This window comes from Arachis ipaensis, chromosome B4, assembly GCF_059453495.1.
Source record: "Arachis ipaensis isolate K30076 ecotype BB chromosome B4, ASM5945349v1, whole genome shotgun sequence".
Classification (NCBI taxonomy): domain Eukaryota; kingdom Viridiplantae; phylum Streptophyta; class Magnoliopsida; order Fabales; family Fabaceae; genus Arachis; species Arachis ipaensis.
The window spans coordinates 84,942,905-84,952,281 of record NC_142439.1 but is presented as its reverse complement, the minus strand read 5'-3'; the positions used below and the strand labels follow the sequence as shown (position 1 = coordinate 84,952,281).

The 9,377-nt window shown below is 38.6% G+C and overlaps 1 non-coding gene across 1 annotated transcript; it reads left to right on the top strand.

Annotated features, from left to right (window-relative positions):
* The first annotated feature begins 705 nt into the window (after positions 1–705).
* LOC148568202 (small nucleolar RNA R71) lies at positions 706–809 on the top strand. The gene has a single exon (XR_015882799.1). It is a non-coding gene; the product is annotated as a small nucleolar RNA R71 (small nucleolar RNA).
* The last annotated feature ends 8,568 nt before the right edge of the window (positions 810–9,377 follow it).

Below are 9,377 nucleotides of genomic sequence, written 5' to 3'. Positions count from 1 at the left end.
GTTCTCACATCATCCCTGAAGCTCTTCAATTCAATTATGTCTTGGCTCATGGTTGCCATCATTCCTTCCATCCGGTTTAATTGATCTTGAAATTGTTGGTTCGGATTAGGTTGGGTATGTTGATTATTTTGGCCATGATATGATGATTGGGGGTAAGTGTTTTGTGCGGCTTGGTATGATCTTTGGTTGGAGTTTTGGTATGTGGAATTGTTTTGTTGGTTGTGGTTGTAAGGTTTGTGGTTTTGTGGTTGGGTTTGTTGGTTTCCCCACCCAAAGTTTGGGTGGTTTCTCCAGCCTGGGTTGTAAGTGTTGGAGTGTGGATCATATGATTGCCTTTGTTGGTTTCCCACATAGTTAACCTCATCCCAATCACCTCCTTCAATGCCTACTTCCTCTTGATCTTGTGTGTGTATTGCAGCCACTTGCTTTGTTTCTAATTGCCTGGTAAGCTCTGCTAGTTGCTTGGCAAACACCTTGTTTTGGGCTAGAATTGTATCGACATGGTTCAGCTCCATGACTCCCTTAGTGTTGTGCCTTTCTGATGCATAGTAGTACTCATTCTCAGCCACTGTCTCGATCACTTCAATGGCTTCTTCCACGGTCTTTTTCTTGTTCAATGAACCTCCTGATGAATGGTCTACAGCCTTCCTTGATTCATAAGAGAGCCCATCATAGAAGATGTGCAATTGCACCCAATCATGGAACATGTTTGGTGGGCATTTCCTTGTCAAGTCCTTGAATCTCTCCCATGCCTCGTAGAGAGTTTCACCATCTTGTTGTCTAAAAGTCTGGACCTCAGATCGAAGCCTATTGACCTTTTGTGGAGGGTAGAAACGTGCCAGAAACTTGCCTTCCACCTCATCCCATGTGGTTAGACTCCCCCTTGGGAATGATTCCAGCCACTTAGCTGCCTTGTCCCTAAGTGAAAATGGGAACAAGAGCAGTTTATAGGCATCTTCCTGGACTCCATTGGACTTCACAGTGTCACAAATTCTCAGGAATTTTGTGAGATGTTGGTTTGGGTCTTCATTAGCACTTCCTCCAAAGGAACAATGATTTTCCACCAATGATATTAGCTGTGGCTTGAGCTCAAAATTGTTGGCCTGAATGGGTGGTTTCTGGATGCTACTACCACAATTCCCAGAGGTTGGGTTTATGTATGAACTAAGAACCCTCCTCTCAGGAATGGCATTGTTTCCATCAGCTCTCTCATGGTTGTGAACTTCTCTATCCATGTTGAGATCTAGAGCTTCCTCAAAATTGTCCTCAGATTCTCCTTCAGATTCCTCTTCTCCCACTACTCTCTTCCCTCTTGCTTCCCTTCTAAGTCTATGAAGGGTCCTTTCCGGTTCGGTATATGGAGGAGTTGATGTCTCTCCTCTCCTACCTGTCATACAAGAACACAGCTCAAACACAAACAGGTAAAATACTCTTGGTTAATGGAAGAGTATGGTCAGCTCAATTGAGGAATTAATTCAAACAGTTAGTGAGTCAGTGAGTTAGTTGCATGAATTTAAAGGCATAAAGAAGGAAAGCATGTAACCAAGTGCAGAAATTAAAATTCAACAAGTATTTAGAACAGAATTAACAAAGCAAGAGAAAATTGCTCAATCTAGTTAGCTTCCAATTTGAGAATTGTCAATCGAAAACCAATCCCCGGCAACGGCGCCATAAACTTGATGCGCATAAACGTGTTATGCTACGATTTAGGAAATTGCACGATCGGCAAAATTCCTTCCGGCAAGTGCACCGGTTATCGTCGTCAAGTAAAAACTCACAATAGAGTGAGGTCGAATCCCACAAGGATTGGTTGAGTGAGCAATTCGGATTAGAAGTGTGTTCTAGTTGAGCGGAATCAAGATTTGAGATGAGAATTGCGGAATGTAAAATTGGCGGGAAAAGTAAATGACAAGAAAATTAAATGGCTGAATCTTAAATTGCATGAATTAAAGAGCAGAATGTAAATTGCTGAAATTAAAAGGGAATGGGGATGATTGCAAGAATTGAATTGCAGAATGTAAAGAGAAAGTGGAAATCAGAAATGGGGAATTCATTGGGTTTAGGAGATATTGAAATCTCCGAATCAAAACATGTAAATCTCTTCCTCAACCAATGCATTCATTGAATTTTGCTTGGCAATCTTATATGATTGGATCCCAATTCCTTGGCTCACCAATGCTCTCTAAAAACAAACAAATTCCCAATCCCTTGGTTTAAATGTTCATAAGAAGAGATGATGCTTGATCACTGATTATACCACACAATTTCATGAACCACAATTTGGTAGGATTACATGTCACAATATCCATCCAAACCCCAATCCAATCCACTGTGAGAAAGCTTCTCTAGCATGAATCCTCCATTCCTTTCCCAAGGCTCCGAAGGATTCCAAGTATGAGTAGTCTCTTTCCCAAGACAACTACTCAATGGAATTAGATCGAGAAGCTTTCTAACAAAATTCAAGAGAAAAGATTGAAGAAGAAGATACACTATTATTGATTCATTGAATTACAATAGAGCTCCCTAACCCAATGAAAGGGGGTTTAGTGAATCATAGCTCTGAATTCAATTACAAAGAAAAAGAAACTAGCTAAAAATCAAAGTAAAAGTCCCCTTCTAACTTAACTTCTATCCTATTTATACACTTTCTATATTGAGCTTCAGTTGTGCTTCTTGGGCTTTGAGGCCTCTCCTTGCTTTCCTTTTGTCTTGGGTTTATGATCCATAATCTTGATGAGGTTGTTGATCCAAATCCTGTAACATTTATTGAGCCAACTTAGTGATAATCAAATAATGGCACATGACTCAATAAATGAGATTTCAAACTCATCAATCCCTCAGGCCCAATCCCATAAACCATGATATTCAATTGGGTTTCATACCAAAGTAAGTTTAAGTTAATAATTGTGCTCAAAGACTAACTTAAATCACAATATTTTTGGCCCAGAAACCTTTTTTCAAGAGTGGCGTTTAAGTTGTAGTTTAAGCTTAAACTGCAACTTAAACGCCAGACACTTCCAGTGATGCCATTTGTAGAAGCACGTTTAAGCTTCAGTTAAGGTTAAACTGAAGCTTAAACGTGGAAATGGAAGAAGGTAGCCCTGGAGAGTCATGTAGTCGAACACGTTTAAGCTTCAGTTTAAGGTTAAACTGAAGCTTAAACGTGGAGATAGGAAGGGCAGCCCTGGAGGTCGAACACGTTTAACCTCCAGTTTGAGGTCAAACTGGAGGTTAAACGTGGAAAAGGGTGGAGGCATACTGGAGGTCGAACACGTTTAACCTCCAGTTTGAGGTCAAACTGGAGGTTAAACGTGGAAGCTTGGAATGGTGGCCCTGGAGGTGTCGAACACGTTTAACCTCCAGTTTGGGGTCAAACTGGAGGTTAAACGTGGAGATGGAGAGAGCAACCCTGGAGTGTAAAAACTATCGAACACGTTTAAGCTCCAGTTTGAGTCAAACTGGAGCTTAAACGTGGAATGGCCCCTGGTACTCTTCCTGGTTCTGGCGTTTAACCTCCAGTTTGAGGTCAAACTGGAGGTTAAATGTGGAACTCCTCCCTGGGTGGCATACTCATTCTGGCGTTTAACCTCCAGTTTGAGGTCAAACTGGAGGTTAAACGTGGAATGCTCCTTAAGTGAGGCTTTTCATTCTGGCGTTTAACCTCCAGTTTGAGGTCAAACTGGAGGTTAAACTTCAATCCCAGCATTTCTTATCCTTCATGATTTTGGCGTTTAAGCTCCAGTTTAGGCTTAAACTGGATCTTAAACTCCACATGTGATATTCAAGCTTCCTTTATTGATTTTGTTGCTTCCTTGCTTAGCCTCTTCTTCCCTGAAATCATCCAAACAATTGCATCAAAGTCTTGCAAAATTTCATGAGACATCTTTCATTCATAGCATTTAAGTAATATAACTAAAACTCATGGAATTTGCATCAAAATCATATTGTTTGGATGGTTCATTACTTTGTTCTTCATTTAACCATTTTTGGTTACTTTAAGCTCAAGAAAATGCATAAAATAACTAAAACTAACAGAAAAATGCCAGTGAAACTAGCCTATGATGCCTTGGCATCATAGTGACAGACGCAAAAGGAGGGTGAATCCTATTCCAGCATGATCGAGAACCTCAGATGATTAGCCGTGCTGTGACAGAGCATTTGGACCATTTTCACAAGAGGAGGGGATGTAACCATTGACAACGGTGATGCCCCAACACACAGCTTGCCATAGAAGGACGTGCGTGTGTGAATCAGAGGACAGAGGAAAGTAGAGATTCAGAAGACAAAGCATCTCCAAAACTCCAACATATTCTCCAGTACTGCATAACAAGTAATCTTTAACCCAAGCTCTCTTGTTTATTCGCAATTCAACTGATAAACACAATTGACTTCCTGACTGAGAATTGCAAGATAACCATAGATTGCTTCGAACCAACAATCTCCGTGGGATTCGACCCTTACTCACGTAAGGTATTACTTGGACAACCCAGTGCACTTGCTGGTTAGTGGTACGAGTTGTGAAAAGTGTGATTCACAATTCGTGCACCAATCCTCTACGTACACATGGATGTTGAAATTGCATGTGTCGGTACGCGAGCATTTGGACAGAATGGCTGGCCTGCGTCGTGTGCACTTGCTGCGTATGCAAGATTTTAAAAATGTCCATTGTTGCGAATGCAAGCCAGTGCCGCGTACGCAAGATTACTGGGCAGCACCCTATACTCGCATCGCGTGACACTGTCACGTATGCATGCACACCAAATTTTCAAAAAAGCTGTTTTGTTGCAAAAAACTCAGTTTTTTAACCAAACTTCAAATGCGCAAAAATTTTTCATTAAAATTTATTTTCCCTCTGTTCTTCAAATACCATAAACTACATGAACCCAATTTTCATTAAAAACCAGTTTCACAAAATTTGAGGGTCCGAAAACCAAGTTATGGCCCGTAGAAGTTGGTTAAAAACATACTTTTACCAAAATACTTTAGTTTCCAAAATTCTCAAACCAAGTCAAAATTTACCATACGAGTCTCGTTACTCTATACTTCCACACATTATTAATTACTCCTCAATTATTTTCCAACCATCCAAACCTAATCACTCCTTCTAACCCATTTCAATTCACAAATTCAAAACCCAACAATATTTTACATACTAACCACCAATTCCAAAATTACCATTACATTCATACCCATACCATATTCAATTATTCCATTTCATCAACTTACCCGGTCATGGCCTCTGGCGTAATCTTTTTCACCAATTAACAATCTCAATATAAAGCATCAAATTTGTATTCAACAATTCATACCACATTCTCATGCAATTAATCACATATCAAATACTCAATCATTCAATCCTATCTTAGGGCTACTAGCCTAAGTTTCACACAATATTACATATTATCTACAAGAAACCAAAATTATACCTTAGCCGATTTCTCCCAAGCTTTCAAACAAGTCACCAAACCAAAAACAACAAGTTCCAGCCACCAAAGCTGAATTCCAAGCACTCCAATTTGCCAATTCAACTCCAATTAATATGAATGCAAACTAATTCCAAGCAATATACCCAACATCAACACTAGGATTCACAAAATCAACAAATCACAAGGATTTAGAGTTTTCTTACCTTATCCATTGGTAGTTGGGGTTAAACCCAATAATTACTCAAGTTAGATAACACCTAAATCATCAAAAGCATGAAAGCCTCAAAACTAGAGCAAGGGATTTGAGTTAATCTCTGCTTTGTTTAGATAGAATTTAAGAGCTCGGTGAGATAAACGCGTGACCGCAAACGGTACGGCGATCAGAGTTCCGGATCAAAAGTTATGATCCAAGGAAGAAGAAGATGAATAGTGATAAAAAAGGGTCTCACTCTCTTCTTCTCAATCTCAGCATGCCTCTCTCCCTCAAGGTGAATAATGAGGCTGAAATGCCTTAAAATTAGGCTTATATATTGTGGGTTTGGGCCCAACTTGGGTCCAGTTGAGTTTTTGTTCGTTTTGGCCCAACCTCGGGTCAAAACCTTTAAAATAAGTGCCCAGTTTCTATTCTCAATATTTTTATCCTCTCAAATTATAAAATTCAATGTTTTAAATTTATTCACTTATTAATAAAATTTTCTCACTCACCGTATCGGACAATTTAAGCCAGTACACATCTTTTTGCGATTAAATTAGATTTTTGCTAAATTTTATTTTCTCTTTAAATTTTCTAATTTAATATTTCTCTATCATTTTCAATCTATTCCAGGAAATTAAGTTATTATTTTATTCTATTTTAATTAAATGGCTAACTAATTTTCTAGTTCTTACACTTGGCTTGGGATTGAGGACATAGGTGACCTTAAGTCATTGATGTCTGATATTGATTGGTGACTTAGGGTTGTTACTTAATGTTGTTTTTAGTGACGCTAATCTTTTACTAATCTAATTATCAAGTTAGTTAGGACTGATGAATTAGGATTAATTATACCTACTTGACTTTTTTCAACATATAGAGGTTGAGAAAGTGGGATTAACTCTTCATAATTCCCATATTTGTGGTTAGCGACAAAGATAGTGATCCTTGACTCTCAATCCTTGCCAAGATCTTTTTAGTAATTGAGTTTAACTTTCTTTTCTAGTTAATTACCTTATTTGCTCTTAGTTTAATTTCTTTCTTGCTATTTTAATTTCATGTTATTTAAATTTTTGTTAATTGTGATAAAACCCCTATTTTCTCAAAGCCAATAATTGAGCACTCGATTTTGATTTCTAGGGAGAACGGCCTGTGATTAAACTTGTAACGATCCAATTTTCCGTATGTCATGATCATATAGAAAATCGAGTGTTACCAAGTTGCTTTCTAGATATAACTATTATTTAATAGTAAGTTTGTAACCTTGTTAGGGCGTAATCATTTTTTCGAAAAATTTTTTTCTTTATACAAAAGGATACGGAAAACTAAATCAATATAACACCCTACCACATAAAACCTCACGCTATAGTCGTAAGTCAGAGATGGTGAGGTATTACGACCTCTAAAAGCAAAATACATAGATATATAATTGAAGGATATAAATATAGCTAGGAGCTTGTGAAGAAAGATAACAGAACAAAAGTGCATCACACTCGAAACGTTCAAAGCCTAAGGCGTCGATATAGAGAAAAGAGCAATATATTTACACACACACACACACACACAAAAGAATAAAAGAGATACATAACAACACTAGTCTAGACCTGCGAAGACAAGGCCGGTGATAAACCACTATTTTATAGTTTATATTGTGTTTAATTGTGTGGTTTTGTCATGATCCTTACCCACTTATTCATCAATTTAGCATGCATTTAGATTTCCTTCCTAAATTCAGTACATGTTTGAAAATTGCTTCCTAGAGACTTTAATTATTTATTTTTAATTCTACTTTATTCCATTCGATGCCGTGATCTGTGTGTCAAGTGTTTCAGGCTTTATAGGGCATGAATGAGATGGAGAGTGGAGAAGAAGCTAGCAAAAATGGAAGGAACACAAGAATTTGAGGAGATAACCAGCGAGAAGTGACGCGGTCGCATGGCTCACGCGACCGCGCAAAGGAGCACAAATCGCAGTGACGCAGCCGCATGGCTTGCGCGGCCGCGTGGATTGGAAAGCGCAAGCGACGCGGTAGCGTGGACGACGCGAACGCGTGGAGAGGAAAAAGCGCAAGCGACGCGTCCGCATAGACGACGCGATCGCGTGACATGTGCAATCTGCATAATCTGCAGAATCCAGTGGGGGCAATTTTGGACCTTATTTCGGCCCAGTTTTCGGCCCAGAACAGCAGACTAGAGTCAGAGAATATGCAGAAACAAGGGAGACATTCATTCAGTAGTTTTAGATCTAGTTTTTCACTCTCTTAGGTTTTTCTCTCTAGTTTTTAGAATTTTAATTTTCAATTGGTCTTAGCATTGGAACAGTGAGAAGAGTTATTTCCTTATCAAGACTTCATCATTCTAGTTTGTTCTCTTAACTTGGTTCTATTCTTCCATGTTTTTTGTTATGTTCAATTTTGTTATTCAGATACTTTTATGATTATTTAATGCAAGGATTATTTCTTTTTAATTCAATTTCAATTCCAATAATCATGACTTCTTTTAATTTCCTTTCATGTGCTATGGATTCTTTATTTACAATGCGTGAGTAGTTTCCTTACTTGATGGGGAGTTGATTAAAAGGAACTCTTGAGTTGGAAGGATTGAAAGAAAATTTGTAATTGGGTTAAATGTTGGATTTCTATCCTGTCACCGACGCCAATCCCTTTGAACTAAGTGGGTTGCAACTTGTGAACAGATCTGGCATTCCCACTTGTTTGACTTTCCCCTTACCTAGTATGGGATAACCAAACAGAACAACCATTAATTATAAATTAATCTTACAATCACACCATCAATGATAGAGATTCTAACCAATCAATTCCCAGTCAAGGCTTTTATTTATATTATTTAAAAGTCCTCAATTTAAATTCCAATTTACTTAGCTCAACTTCTTGGAACATCTGATTAATAAAATAGCACACTTTTCTGCAACTCGTTGGGAGACGACCTGGGACTTAAAACTCCCAGTAATTTTAATTTAAACTCTCTGTGACATATTTCTAAATTGATAAGCAGATTCTCGGTGAGTTAAGAACTATACCTGCAACATAACCATTTTAATAAATTTTTAATTCACCAGCTTCTGCTTCCCATCAATTTTTGGCGCCGTTGCCGGGGAGTTGCAATAGAGTGCTAATTTTATTAATTAGAATTTATTTATTTGCATTTTATTTAACTTTGCTACTATGAGCTACATGTTTCTTTCGTCAAATGACGCGTTCACTTCCTGATCCGCGCTTGCTAATATTCGATCCTGAAATTGAAAGGACAATTTCACGAATAAGACGAGAACAGCGTAGGTTAGCCCGCTCTGAGGGCGGATCTGAAAGTGAATCTGAGGAAGAAACCAGCCCCCGTTCTACTAATTCGGTTGTTTTACATGCAGAAAACATGGCAGCTAGAAGAGTTACCATTCAGGAGGAAGGAGCTCCTGATTTTACAATGCAACCGTTTCAAGTGCATCATCCAGCGGTAGCTATGGATTTTGAAATAAAGACCGCACTGCTAAATTTGATGCCCAAGTTTCATGGCCTACCTGCTCAAGAGCCTATCAAGCACTTGAGAGACTTCCAGGCAGCCTGTTCTACTGTCAGGCGTGATGGCACTGATGAAACTTCAATCCTGCTGAAAGCTTTTCCGTTCTCTCTTGAGGAAAAAGCAAGAGAGTGGTACTACACTCAACCTCTAGCAAATGTATCCAACTGGGATACACTCAGAAAGGAGTTTCTGGAGAAATTCTTTCCATCTGAAGTTACTGAT